Below are 16,142 nucleotides of genomic sequence, written 5' to 3'. Positions count from 1 at the left end.
AGGGAGCTCTTCTTAATATTTTGACACCAAAATCATGTCGATACACCTTACCGACTGCGAGTAAAGCCACCCACGCTTTAACTTGACAGACTGTAACAGTAAGAATATAGTTTACTATCAATGAAAATGCAAGCGATTCTTAAAAAATAAACAACTTTACAGTTCACTTCTTGATAAAGATTTTAAACCAAAAGAGATTATTCTTAATTGGGAAAAAGGACCTAATTTTAATATTAAATTTACAGTCGGTCATTGAAATACTTCTAAATTGAAAAAGATTCAAGAACCTTTGATAAATTTGAAAGATTAGTGCTCTACTTACCAAAGAGATTGTCATTTTTTGAAAAAGGGGTTTTCATTTATAGCGCTAATAAATTATTATGTGAAAATTAAAACTGCCGCGTGAAAACTGTTTAATCTTTAAGTTCTTATTTCTATTTCTGAAGCTTCTAAATCTTCTATCTTCTATAATGATTTTTACGTGCAGAGAATTCATTTTTTTTGGAATTATTAATCCTTTCAAAATATCAAAACTGTTTCCGTCTGGATGGATAGTGAATGTTTTGTCGTCTTTCCCCTGGACTTCTAAAACACCGAACGTGTCGATGCCAATCACTTTCGCTTCTTGGGAGGTTCCAGTTTCGAAGACAACTGTTATTTACGCATTGCTATAAATTCATAGGAAATTATCAGATTAGTAAGAAATAACTGTAATAATTTTAATCTTTTGCAATTTTCAGGTTTTTCAGATTGAAGGCTTTCGGAAATTCAAATGATTTCAAATGAAATCACTAATTTTTCAAACACTAATTTTAATAAAAAATTTCAGTTATTTATAAATTAATATAAATACTTTTAATACTTACGTGTGTAGCCAATATTTGCAATAAATTTCGTACAAATATTCAATATTATCATTTTGTACAATTTTGTGAAGACGTTCGATCTCGCTGAATACGAGAACCAAAAATTGCTCGTAGGATAATTGGTTTAAAGTGGTACCTTTCTTTTGATTATAACGAGAAATCAATTCATTGATAGAGATCGTGAGATAGCTGTTCGAGAGATTCACTCCAACACCTAAATGCATAATAAAATTAATTTACTTAGTCAACAATTTAAATAAAAGAGAAATTATTTAATCTAAAAACTTTAGAAAACATGTAAAGAAAGTTGATTAATTGATTAAATTGTTAATAATTTTTTACCTAGGCGCGCATACTGAATATTTAAAGATACAAATTAAAAAATTGCATACATGGAGGAAGAGTACCTCATTTTTTAACTACCTATATTACAAATTGCCATGGACTGTTCAACGAGAGTTGTAACCATTAGTCCTCTCACATTAGTTTTATTACTCGAGTAGATATCGTTGGGCCACTTAATTCGAAGATCAATACCCTGAAAAAATTATATTGTAATAACATTGATTCAAATTAGAATTTTATTGTACGATTTTGAAAAATGTCGCCTAGAACGAATGTAATATATTTGCGGAAACGTATAAGAAAGTAAGAAAGATCCGACTAAATTTTTCTGTTTATAAATTTAAAATTCAATGCCAAACTGTAAAATCTACCTTACATTATATTAAATTAGCAAACGACCAGCTTCTTCTGTCCTTAGACTCTGATAACATTAAAAAATTTGATCATAAATTAGAGACATTGAATTACTAAAAAAGGAAAAAAAATATTAAAAAGAATCTTCAAGTTTATCATCTGGAAGAGTCGAATACTATAAACTATTCTTTACTCAAAAGCAAAATCCAATCTAGATTTTTAATTTCAATTATAATTTTTGAAGGCTGTTACAGCATTTTATACGTTTGGAAACAGCTGTTAAGACACAAGTAAAGTCAGAGTCAAAAGTCGACGCTCGTCACTTATTTTCGTTGCACCTCACTTAAAAAAAACTCTCAAAAAAATGCCAGATATTTTTTCAACATTCTTTAATGCAATACATTTGTCAAAGTTCTGAAATATTCAATAATTCACTTTTTGCTGGAATTTATATACAAATACTTTATCTTGAGAACGAATGAAGGTAGGAATCCGTTTAATGGCTCCAACTGTGCAAGCTGGGCAATTTGGTCGAAAAAAGTACTATTTCTATGAGAATAGTAACTCTAGATCCCTAGAAACAAGCCGACTCCCCCGGATTATATTTTACAACAGAGTTACTATTATCATCAAAAATATAGTTTTTCTACCACTTGTTAGTTGTTACTCCGTGTCGCCAAGTTGCCAACACTGTAAAAACAGAAATATTTAAAATGATATTTCTAGTGGAACCATGAGCTTATCATAAATTTAATTATTTCACTGCACTCACATAAAAAATCTGAAAATTCGTTCTCAAGATAAATTATTTGTAAATAAATCCCCATAAAAATTAAATTATTGAATATTTCAGAATTTTTTAAAATGTATGACAATAAAGAATGTTGAAAGAATATCTGTGAATTTTTTCAAAATTTTCCTAACGGCACCGCTTTCTAGGAATAGGTGAAAGTCAACGCTGGAAGAAGGAGACCGAAAAACAACGTTTTCAGGGTTTTTTTGCCCTCTAAGTATTAGCGAAAAATTTTTTTAGAATAAAAGTGTTCAGATTCTTTTTATTACAGAATTCGGTTTTTTTTTTGCGAATTTCAATCAAAAGAAGTGAGGGTCCTCGACATTTGGTCCCGACTTTAAGTATAACTATCAATTAGGACAAGTCGAAACAAAATGAAAATCAAAAGGAGCTTAATATCGGGTACAAATTTGAAATAGATGATCAATGACCTAAGGTTCCGTGAGACTAAAATAAGTTTAGAAATTTAGAAAAATGTATAAAATTTTATCGTGCTCAAAATTTACCTAAAAAAATCGAAGACCTACCTAGTTAATAACAACCTAATAACAAGATTATTTCATTTTTAGGTAAATTTTAAGTGAACTAAAGATTATACATGCTCGATTTTTGAATTAATTATCAACTCAATGTTAAAATACCCAAAAGAAAAATATAAAGCGCACCTCATGCTTCCCTATCAAAACCCTGGGATGTAAACCGGAGATAAAAGAAGTTTCGATGTGACATTAATTTCCAGATAAGAACTCAAAAGATCCCTGAATATTTCCAGTCTCGTTGGGTTACTTTATTTCGGAGCTTCAAATTCACTCTCCTCGAATTCATTTTGCGATGGATCGGCCTCCAAATGTACTTGAGAAAAGAGAACTTTACCTCCACTTTTTGAGAGTTCGGCAAGTAAAATACTTGGCGTGTTCCAAGTTTCCTCAGCACCCGAGACCTTTACATCTAGAGTGTGCAATTCTCTAGATTTGTTCGGGATTTTTGCTGAAACTGGAGTTTGAAAATTTGTAGATCTAGAAAAAACAATGGAGCATTTACAATTAGAAATTCAAGATTTTTGAAATATAATCACATGAAACACATGAACGCGTTTCCATTTTCCGAAGGAAAAACGGACTAGTTCGTTTTCTCGAACTTCGGCAGTTTTGAAAGTGGGAAGCAAAATGTGTAATAAATTGGAACAAAGTGCGAGAAGTTTTCCTCCTCGAACCATTTACTCAACCAGCTGGAGAGCAATTTCTTTTTCAATTTGCCCACAGACGACTACCAGACATGCATGGTCCATCCACATGTCGCTTTGAGCTTCTTCTTTAGACAAGGTATATATCGTATACCTAAATTCCATTCATTATTTTAATTTATTTCCTAAATTATTTTTATTATTTATTTCAACTTAATTTTTAAAGATACAAATTTGATATTTTACGTGTTATCTTGCAAAGTTGTGCCCAGGGCATTTCTGGTACTATTATTTTTTTCTGAAGAGTTGAGGACAACGAAATAATTTTTGATTAGGAATAATTTATTTCTTAGTTATTAAATATAAAACATTTTTATTTGAGAAGTAACTTACATAAAATTCGAGTTTTTTAATGTATAGATTTTTCTGAGTTTTCAGAAAATTTTTTACAAATTCCTGTGCAGGAACCTTGGAGGATACTGGACATGTTCCTGAACACGATCCTGCACATGTAATCTGGACGGTTCAAGTGCAGAAATTTTGGCGAGGTCCTTTGCGAGGTAAATCGTGGCGCGAGTACGTGTACAGAAACACGTCTGGGTTCCTTTACAGAAAGCATACAACCATAAACTTGCTTTCCTTTTATTCCCTTGAAGATCGAATTTCATATCAAAAGAGTCAAGCTACTAGCGTGAAAAAGTATTTTTTATATTTTTAAATAAGTCGCCCCCAATTAATTAACTTTGATTTTTTTTTAATTTATCGACGGATTTTTCACTTGAGTCGAAAAAATACATCATGTGGAAATCTGAATTAGTCCTCGTGAAAATAAATACCGTTTTACTACCGCTTCCAAACTAGTTTCAAACAACGTTTAGTCTTCTTCTGGTATGTTTCAGTCTATACCTGCCCTCTCTCTATATCTACCGCTTTTTATTAAAAAAATATATGTTTTAAAGACCGTTAAGATAATTTATCAAAACATTCAAGACCATTATTCATGGCCAAAGTAGAAAGTAAAAGAAAAGGTTTGAATGTTTTGGAATTTTTTTCAAGGTGATGTTTTCAATGTGCAACAGCCATCTTTTTACACAAAAATCGCTACGTCCCTTACATCAACATGTTTTTTCCGGAACTGATCGGAGTGGTGCGCCATAGTTTAAAATATAAAACTAATTTTCGTATAATGATATGGAAACCTCACGTGACAAATACATCACAATCTTCTGCAATAGATAGTAGATAGTTAGAAAATAACACAAAAAGAAGTGGATATATTTACAAAATGGCTGTCTACCTATTTTGGCATTTGATCTAATTGTCTAAATTGTCTAATTGTCGATGATAACTGAATTGTGAAACAAGTGAAAGCCGCTCATAGTGCAACAGTGATCCCATTGTTGGCAAAATTTTCCGCACACTTTCGTCGGGACATGGGTCACCGTTGGCTTGCATTTTTATGCGATTTGTAATAATTATTTATTTTAATCACGATAATGGTTTTTATTACTCATTTTTTATCGCTCGCCAACTGCAACCAATGAGCTCCCTCTCTGACGCAATCACAAATCAAAGTTCGCATGTATTTGCCACAAACAATGAATACACTGGAACTTGGAATTACGGACCGTTTCGGAAATTTTTTGCAGTGGCCTTCACCGTAAATGACGCAACCTGATCCAACTAACCCGCTGAGCGGTCTTTGGTACCACTCATTAAAATGAGAGTGCTATGTTTTGCAGTGTCTTGTAATGTCTTAGAATGTGAGTAATTGTTTAAATAAAACTCATATTTCATTGTTTGTAGATAATACAAGCCATGCAGTAATCACCAAAAGAAAGGCGCCGCGAACTGTAACTCTTCGGAGGTGTGGCAACTACTATCGCCGAGAAACTGGTAGGCATCTGTTTTTGACGCTTATCAATCCAGCAACAAAATTTTAGCTTAATAAGTAAATGGTCATTTGAAAGCTTAAAGTGATCTACGTATATGAGCTCAAAGACATTAATGTGAACCAAATGTTGTGTGTTGCAGATAGGATAACGTAATAGAAAGTAAGGAATTTCGAACTGAAGATAGCACAGTTGTCATTTGTGTAATTTTAAGCAACAATTTCAATTATTTCTCAAATTTGTTAACTAAAGTTTGTTCAGAAATATTTTTTTCATATTCATGAGTTTTTTCCTTTACTTCTTGTATAAAAAATAAGGCTCTAAACCTGAATCTTCTTAAATGTGCCCGAAATTCCCTTTTTTTTACATTTTCAGCCTGCAAAGCTCAACCATTTTTTTATATTAAAGTCGTTAAGCTCAGTTACGTAGAAGATTTTGAGCTTTCACATGACTGTTTACTTATAATTCTATCACTTTTATAGCTGAGTTGTTAAACTTCAAAGCCAGATGCTAATAAGTTCCTCACCTATAGTATTACACACGTACATTTTAAACCCGACTATCGACAATAATTATACCAAGTACCAACAGCTAGGCTGCCATTTTATAAATATATTCACTTCTTTTTGTGTTGTTGTCTGATAGAAAGAGTAATGCATTTGTCATGTGAGGTTTCCATATGGCCATAAGAAAATTAATTTTTTATAACTATGGCGCACCACTCTCATCAGTTCGGGGGAAAAATATGTTGATCTAAGGGATGTAGAGTTTTTTTTGTGAAAATATGGTTGCTGCACGTCAAAAACATTACCTTGAAAAAAATCAAACATTTGTTTTCACTTGTTACTTTAGACATAAAATTCTCTTGATTTTTTTGATGAGTTGTCTCATCGGTCTTCATGGCATATATTTTGTTCGTAAAAGTCGTGTCAAGTGGGTTACGTGAAAACCACTGTTGTATTTTTCTTCCCCCCTTCATAAATTCTAAAAAAATTCATTTTTGAAGGTTACAATTCTTTCAGTTTTTTGCTACCTTAACATGAACATTTTACATAAATATTAACCTGATGCGAGCGAGGGACCAATGTGCCTTGCTTATACGGCTATATCCTTTCTATTAAAAAAATGTTAAGCCTTACGAATGTATAGTTTCTAAGATTTAAAACATTGCATTTTTCGGGTTTTTAAACTTCAAATTGTCAGTGACGATTATTTAAAAATGTTAGCCTGAAATATTTATACCATGTTAAATTAATAAACATTACTCTGTAAATGTTTTTAATTTTTCTTAGTTTGAATTTAAAGCACTTTCAAATTTAAAAGCATTTTGACTCATTTTGAATGTTCTTCATTTTTAGGAATTTTCTTGTAACTGTATACAAGTTGTAAATATTTCTGGACTTTTTAAACCTACGGTTTAAGTAATACTAAAGTAGCAAATCCCTTTTTATAAAAGTCTTTCAATTTCAAAGATCTCAAATCTGAAAGCATTCCAATTCTCATTGTATAGGTTAACATTTTGTTATATGCACATAAAAGCCAAAAGTGGTCAACCTCCAGTTGCTAATCTTCTTTAATAACTTACCTAGCAATACGAGATGGAGTGTTTGTAGAAGATGCTACATCCGAAGCAGAGTCGAGTCCTTCGTGACTGGTCTGAGATTCAGCCAAGCTAGTATTGAAACACGACGGAGTCAGATCCACTGAATGCCTCAAGGCCTGAGATTATCTACCGTTTATTATAGAAGCTGGGATTGGTAGAGGCGTTTATGGACCTGAAAATTCTGATTGTCTTCTGAAAAGTAAAGTTTTATTCAACTCAATATGAATTTGAATTTACTTATTAACTTTATATTTATAATTTTATTCATCATATTAGTTATCAGATCTTTTTCTGAATACTAATTGCTTCTAGTGCAGGGGCCCCTGGTCAGGATGGTGTTCCAGTGGAATTTTATAAAGCTCTTCCGGATTTAGGTGTAGATTGCCTGATGGAATTTCTTTTCAGGAGAATCTGGGAGAATAAAGAGAATAAAGATGATACTGGCTCATATAGGGATGTGCTTGTGAGTTGTATAGCCAAGATATTCACACGGACCTTCCTGGATAGAATCGTGGATTGGATGAATAAATCACAGAGTTTGATCGAATTCCAGGCAAAATTTAGGGCTGACAGAGGTTTTATGGATCACATCATTATTTTCAGCTCTATGATTCAGATACATTTCTCTACAGCGGACGAAAAGCCTCAGCTTGCTTTGTAGATTTTGAAAGAGCAGTCCCTTTTGCTAGGGTGTTCATTCCCATGTCAGAAGGCCTTACATCCGCTGCTGATAAGAGTTGCGGAGCTCTTTAAGGTGAGTTTCTTAGTCTGGTCTTTTTTATTTTGACAATGAGTGATTTGGAATACTTCTTGCTCAGTCAGAGCCTGAGAGGAACCTCAGTTGGAGGGTTCGCGGTCTAAACCTGCTATTTTTTATACTCAGTTAATATCCCGCCGGCAAAATGACAAAATTCCTTGTGGTTTTTTAAGTGGATTGTCGAAGATCGCGTTTTGGTATCTAGAGCATAGGTCCGGGGTGTAAACCTGTTAATTGCTAATGACGCTTTATGGGAATTCCATGTTTTTTCAAACATCGGCTCAGTTTACTCGTAGAATAGGGCAGTGAGACACATGTACAGTTAAGTGTATGCGTGTATCAAAAGTTATTTGTAGCTGCTTTCACGTCATCTTCGATGTTGTCTACAGATCGCTGTAAAGACGAAGGTGAGCGACGCGTCTCGATTACTAATAATCAGACAATTTTTGCAATAAACTATTTTAAATTTTTGCAACAACATCTATGTTCGACATGCGATTCCAAACATATTGACATATGAAACTTGGCCGCAGCTTGAAAAACAACTAAAAAAAATGAGATCCCGGGAAAAACAATACAAAATCAGCGATAGAACACTGCATGTAACAGGTTTAGACCGCTGAACGATTGTAAATAACATATGAATAGATTTCACTCGTCATATAACATTCAATTTTGATTCAAATTTTATAAAGCTAATGTGTATTTTTTCTCTCTAGTAAATGAACAAAAAAGTTTTACAGTTTTAAAAAATAAAAAAATTGCAAAAATAATAACGATTTTCCTTCGCCGTGTAAAATTTCTGAGGTCAGTTAACAGGTTTAGACCGTGGACCCTTCAATTTATCATTTGATTGAGGTTCTTCTATTGGCCTATGCTGACGACATCGTGTTGCTTGCGGACTGTCGAATTGATCTCCAGAGTAAAATTAATACTCCTGCTGAATATTTTAAAAGCAATCATCTGGAGGTCAATACATCTGAGACGTGGTTCAAGGTCTTTCATAAGGGGAGTAAGTCTTCGTTTCCGGATTTCACTTTGGATGATATAGTTAGATGAGATAGTTAGGGAATACGACTACCTAGGTATAAGTTATTCGGGAGCTCATAATTTGTGATGACCTGAGTCACAGGTATCATTCCGAGATGGGGTCATCAATGTGTTAATCTGCTGCTCTGAGCGACTGAGTGTTTGGTTGTAGTTATTATGCTTAACAGTTTTTTTTCGGCTTATAAATTACCAACTTTCATTAAAAATTGTGCCAAGTTTTTTAGGGATTTAAGACGAGTTTCTACAAAATAAAACCGTACTAATAACTTTCATTTCTAACCCACCGATACCCTCTCCGCAGCGCCCCAAATATGACCCAAAAATAAAAATAAAAAGATTTTTACGTTTTATTGTTACTTTTTAGCAATTTCCGTCGTCTTTTTCATACAAATAATTACTAATGGACAATTTGAATATTTACCATGACTTTTTAAACAATTGTTCAATTTTTAAATGAACCACTTATTACCTAAAAATGTAAAAATAATCGTATTTTCTGAAAGAAATGCAATATTTTGTCATTGTTTCGAGTACTACATTTTTCTAAAAACATTATGTAACTATTTAAACAATTGAATATTGTTTATTTTCAAAATTTCTAATAATTGAGCCAGAGATGTCCACTTTTTTCAAATTGGTATCCTATGCCACTTTTTGTTGAATAATTACATAGGTTTGATATATTTCTTTAAACGTTTAACAAATTTCTATTTGTTTGAACAATTTTTATTTGCTCAAGCAGTTATTTTTCGATAACTAAAAAAATGAAATAAAATAGAAGACATACAATTAATTACGATTTTAAAGTATTGTTGGCAAAATAATTATTTGAACAAATTATATTTGTTTAAACAATTCAAAAGTGGTAAATGTATTTCTTCTTTACACTATACAGTCAGAAATATAATTGTATTGTTCTATTTTGTTTCGTTTTTTTAGCTATCGAAAAAAACAAACGAATTTTCTACGAAACGGCCCTCAATCTGGGTAATTCCCCACCAAGGTCAGCCCCAAAATCGGCCCAGTATCAGAGTTTCACTGTAGTTTGAACAAATAGAGATTTATTAAACATTAAAATAAATGTATCAGAATTATGTAATTATTCAACAAAACATTGCATTGGATACTAATTTAAAAAGAAAGTTAATATCTCTCGCTCAATTTTAAAAAATTTTTAAAATAGACAATAAATAATAATTATTTAAATAATTACATAATGTTTTTAGAAAAATTTGCCACTCCGAACAGTGACAAAAAATTAAATTTCAATCAGAAAATCAATCAAGTAACAATAATACGTAAAAATGTATTTTTTTTTTGCCATATTTGGGGCGCTGCGGGGTTCGATTCCCGCCTCGCACTCTGGAAGAGCCCCGGCGGCCTCCCACCACCAAGTAAGTGCGTGGAGGGTGTGTACCCTGAAACATGAGTTCAATTTTTCGAAAATTAAAAATTTCACCATGTTAATTAAATGGGATTTTGAAGTGCCCGGTGACATGTGTTAATATTCGAATTTTGCAAAAAAATTAATTACCAATTTTCCTTCTCCGTAAATGGAAACTTTTAGGGGTAAAACTAAAGTTACATAAAACTAAAAAAACTAACCAAACTAAAAAACTAAAGGTGTAAAAATAAAATAAAATAAAAATCGGCGGAGGGTAGAGTACCCGGTAATAAGCGTTGAATTCAGAAAAATTAAGAATTTGTATTCCTATGAATACGCGATTTTTCCTCCGTCTAAAAATCCCCCAACGGGAACAGAAAAAGTGCAAATCCTATTACTCTCAATCGAATTAGTAAAATTTAACAAAAGCATTTATTTAACCTATTTTTCACTATTAAATCTTTTTATAACTTATAAATTCTAAAAATATTCAAATTTATATTTATTTATATTTTAATAATTTATTTAAGCGTCTTGAAAAATACATCAAACATTAATTTGATTAAAATTAAATTTTCAAAACTTTTATTCCACATGAAGGAATTAAAACAATTTATTACAGATATTTTGTGAACTTATTAAAAGTAATTAAATAATCTCAAATTTGAACACTTTTGGGGAATAGAAGACATCTCTGTGAGGTTAACTGTTGGTACAATTACAAGGAATTAAATATATTAAAAACACGTTCTCTTTTGGGGAATAGGAACCTATGCGGTGGCCGCTGTAGAAATAGAAATAAATAAGTTTCTGCGATATCCTATTCTTATAATTACATTTTAGACAGATGGAAAAATCGCGCATTCAAAATAATAGAATAATCTTCACTTTTACGCTGAAATCTGAAAATATTGATTTGTCTCTATTCAACGCTTATTACCGGGTACTTATTTCAGAAGATCTTGATGTTATCTATTTAGTTATTTTTATTATTATTTCTATTATTTCATTCATATCATTACCCCCGCACAGGATTATTTTCAGCAGTTCAAAAAAACAACCTCAAACACACAAACACGTCCAAAAAAAACCTCAAACACAATAGATACCGTCTTTTCGCCCCTAGCTGTGGGGCCATCCATATACTACGTGGACAATTTTTGACCCAACCTCTCTATCTACGTGGACCGGGATATCCCATTTATCACCCAGGTTGTCCCAAGGATATTCCAGCGATAATCCGACGGATATCGCGCAAGGCGGAAATTTGGATTACCAGGGATATCCCTGGGATGTTTCTGGGACATTCAAATATCCCAAGTAGGATATCAAAAATCAATTCATATCCTACTTGGGATATTTGAATATCCCGGAAACATCCCAGGGATATCCTGGATTTCCTAGAGATATCTCGATTTCCGCCTTGCGGGATATCCGACGGTTTATCCCTGGGAGATAAATGGGATCAAATATAATATCCCGGTATTTCCTATTGCTGTGAGGGCTTAGAAATATGAAGTTATTGAAATCTGTCTTTAAAGATCAAAATAATTTTTTACACAGAAATAAGTAAACTTTTGAATTAACAAACATCCTTATAGTTTTATGGAATCCCCTTTCAAATTTCAAATCAGTTTTAATTGCATAATCAAGAAACAATCTTAGAACTATAAATACATTTTTTTCACTAAACGTCTGATTAAAACAAAAAATGTAACCGTGACCTTCAATTGTAGCTTTACTCTCGAAAGGCTCAGCCTGCGTCCGGTGGCTGAAACTACTGAATACAACTGAAGCTGTAGCTAATTATGGCTTTAATTTCATTCTGTTCCACTGCGTAATGAGAAAGTTACACAACGGTGTAGCCAGGATTTTTTCAGGGGTATGCATAGAATCATATAGTTAGAAAAGTTCCCGAAATTTTAAGACCAATACCCTGACACCCTCTAAGTTGAAAAACAAGTCGCCGGGACATTTTTGAAGTAGAAACGTCGAACCGCTTTTCTAGAAAAACCCATTTAATGTTGGTACAAAAGCCGTAAGCGCACATGTTACACTTTTTCTTTGAAAGTGAATAATACCCTTTTCCGTTTGGTTTCAGGGCGTAAATATCTCAATATTTAGAGTAGGTCTTAATATTATTCCCCACTTAAATCCGAAATTAATCATTTTGACCCTAACTTAGAAAAACACGAATATCTCCCAAACTAGAACCGCCCACAAGGGCCCTTTTATACGGATGCGCCCACAAATAATAAATATTATTAGTAAACTTGCAATGTTAACTTGCATTATTTATTACCTTACAAAGTGAAAAGTTGACAAAAATTGGAAAATTTCATAAATAACCAGAATTTTTTGGCATTATTGAAAAAGAATATTACTAAAAAATAATAATAAGTTGTTTAAACAATTACTTCTCTCAACTTGAATCAATCAATACATCACTTTAATTGAAAATTCAAAACAGTGGAAAATTTTAGAAAAAACTTAAACGTTCTTGCATTCTTCTGGGAGAAAATTATTAAAAATATGATATATTATTTCAAAAATTATTGCTGTTAAATTCAATTGATTATTGCCTCGCTATAATTTAAAAAATGAAAAGAAGTTGAAAATTTCGGGAAAACCGCATGTTTAAATCTATTCTAAGAGAAAATTTCTAAAAACAATAATAATAAATAGTTGAAACAATGTGACGTAAATTTCTAGTTATTAGTATAAACTATATTATTTTATGTATTAGAAACAAATTATATTTTTAAAACCCTCAAAAAAACTATAAATACACGGAGAAAACGATATCGCATAAATTGCAATATATACCCTAATCCTGCGCTATATATCGTAATTATCACATTATAATAACGTAAAATCGTGATATCGGACATTGCAAGATTTTTTATTATATTATTATTTTATTATATTATATATACCAGGGTTCTAGTGGTGCCTAACCATGTTATTGCATTATAAAATCCTAAAAAGTTCCGGAACCTGTTTGTACGTTCATTTCCGCAGGTAACATGAAAAATAAAACCATTGTATTGTGGTGTCAATACTAGTATACTCTGTATAATCCCTCTTTCTTTAGTATTTAGGGCAAATAACAGAGGTGCCAGGCATAGACACAAGCTATTGTAAATGGAATGAACTTTTTCAGTGTATAACAGATGTGATTACCAAAATTCGGGGACATAAGGGGGCTGAAGCCCCCTTATGTCCCCCGCTTGGCTACATCACTGTGAGTTATATATGTATATATGAAGTGATATGTTTACCAACACTTATGCCTCACTTGGAAACGATAAACAATGGCCAATAATGTACATATGTATATTCATATAGCTTTGACTTCACCACTTAAAATAGATATGGCATAACAAACTTCAGTCATCAGAAAAAAATAAAAAATATTTCATATTATTTTAGGGGCCGTTAAAAAAATACCCAACGCTTTTTTCTGACATCCCTTCCCGCACACCGATGTAACGCTTTTTCCTACTTTTTTTGTAGTTTCGCACAATTGTAAATCTGAGCTAGACCTAGGGTTACCAAGCATCCTGGATCTGCCCATCTGTCAGGATGTGCTGGTTTTTTCTTGAAAACTGAAAATGTTTTAGTTTTTACAATAACAAAAATTTGTTCTTTCCGAAAATTCTTATGATTTTGAACGGCAAATTCGAATTGAACACCGATTGCGAAATAATTTGTTCTTTGGTAAAATCCTAATGGAGCGATGATCGCAGCCGACTTTCAGTAAAAATAGTTCGCGACATATTTTTGCTCATCCGTCCACGCAATTTGACTTACGTATCGTGCAAAGGGATAAAGTCTATGACCTTTTTTTAGAGCTTTTTTCAGTGTCCTGGATTTCGACACAACCCACATAGTAAGCCTAACTAGACCCCTTTTAGGTGCTTTTACGTGTAGGGGGACTGCACCCAAAAGCGTTACGAAGTATATGGACGATCCCTTAATTATTAAAAGAAACTAGTTATCGTTGTCCGTTTCATAATGTAAACTTTTTTCTTTGTTACTTCTGCAAAAAAAAAGAAGAAATTATCGTTACTTTCTTAGTTAGTCTTGGATGTTAGAGATAGACTTGGGACTTGGAATTAAGAACGGTTTCGTGCATGGCTTGTATTGGCCTTTATCTTATTTACAGACCGTCTAAACGTAAATACGCAGGGGGTGGGGCGTGAGTCATTTCTATTGGATTTGGACGGATCACGTAACCTGATGCAACTAACCCACGGAGGCTGAGGCCCTCGAGCCGTTTGCTTGGCTGAACAGCCTCTCCCGCACATCTGAAACCGCCGCGGCGCCAATTCTCGGAGCGGCGTAAATCCGGACTGCTTTAAAGTTCCATTGTACTAGCATCATCAATCGCGTGCTATGCGCGCGTGTAGTTTTTCATCTCGAGGGAAAAAAAGTTGTAATAAAGAATAAAAATTCCCAATGTAACTATTTATTTTCTAAGGTTATTATGGGAAATTGCTTTACTTAAAGAGATAAAAATACTTCGTTTTAATTCTATGAACAAACAGTTTATTCAAATTGCAGAAGAAAGGTACGTCTAACTCATAAGAGTGAAGCAAAACGACTGTCGACTAAGGTCCTAGACTTAGGTCATAAAAATGTCCCACTCACGCCCTTTTTAAAACAGTCAGCCCTGTACTCCAGATCATGGCATTCGTCACTTCACACCAAAACCATAAAACTAAACACTTACTTCTCTATGCATTCTTAGAATCGTGAGAGGAGATTAACTTTTGCTTTACAATCTCACGCATTCCAATATTCTTTCTAATACTCAACACGACCCCTCAAAAATTAATCGACGACAATTATTTTTATTTACATACTTAAATACAACTTCAGGACGTAATTTAACTAAATGTGACGTACGTACCCTTCTTCTGCTTTCTGGGAAGTTACATATGGCCCAACATTCGTTGCAAGGATTGGGGTAAACCCAGAAAAACCCAATCAGACCATTCTAATATATATATTGTTTCAGCACAAAACATTACATACAATATGTACATTGTTCTCAATCGCTTATTCTAAACCCATTTTAATTCTCAGCTCTACAAATCTTTGCAGCTGGTAGCGGCTTTGTTAGCATATCAACTAACTGTTCACCTGTAGGAATATACATTAATTTTATTAAATTTTTCTCTACTTGTTCCCTTGAAAAATGATATTTTATGTCAATATGTTTGGATCTTTTATGGCTCGTTGGATTATTCGCAATACTTATAAAACCGTTATTATCTTCGTAGATAATTATTGGTTTGGAAATATTTATACTAATACTATTTGCTAACGATTTTAGCCACATTGCTTCTTTTACAGCCTCAAAAAGAGCCATATATTCAGCTTCAGTAGATGAAGCTACCACAGACAACTGTTTCTTTGTATTCCAACATATTGTACATTTTTCAAATAATTTAAATACATAGCCAGTTGTGCTTTTTCTATCATTTTCGTTATGACCACCCCAATCAGAATCAACATAATCACATTATAGTTGCTCATAATGTCCCCTGGTATATGTTAATTTAATATCAATAGAGCCCTTGAGATATCTTAATACTCTTTTTAGACATTGCCACAATTCCATATTTTTATTCGAGAATCTACTCAAAATATTTATTGCAGTACTTAAATCAGGCCGCGAACAAACCAATAAATACATTCAACAGCCAATAAGATTTCGGCAAGGAGCATCATACTTTTCGTCTGAATTTAAAGCAGTATAATCTAATTTACTCTTAAGGGGTGTGCTTACAGCTTTACAATCAGCAATATTGAATTTATCAAGAATTGTTTTAATGTACGCACTCTGATTTAAGGTAATTCTATCCTCATTCCTATCTATTTTTATCCCAACAAAGAGTTTAATTTCA

This window comes from Belonocnema kinseyi, chromosome 4, assembly GCF_010883055.1.
Source record: "Belonocnema kinseyi isolate 2016_QV_RU_SX_M_011 chromosome 4, B_treatae_v1, whole genome shotgun sequence".
In the NCBI taxonomy this organism is placed as follows: domain Eukaryota; kingdom Metazoa; phylum Arthropoda; class Insecta; order Hymenoptera; family Cynipidae; genus Belonocnema; species Belonocnema kinseyi.
The sequence above is the reverse complement of the archived record's forward strand: the minus strand, read 5'-3'. Positions refer to the sequence as shown.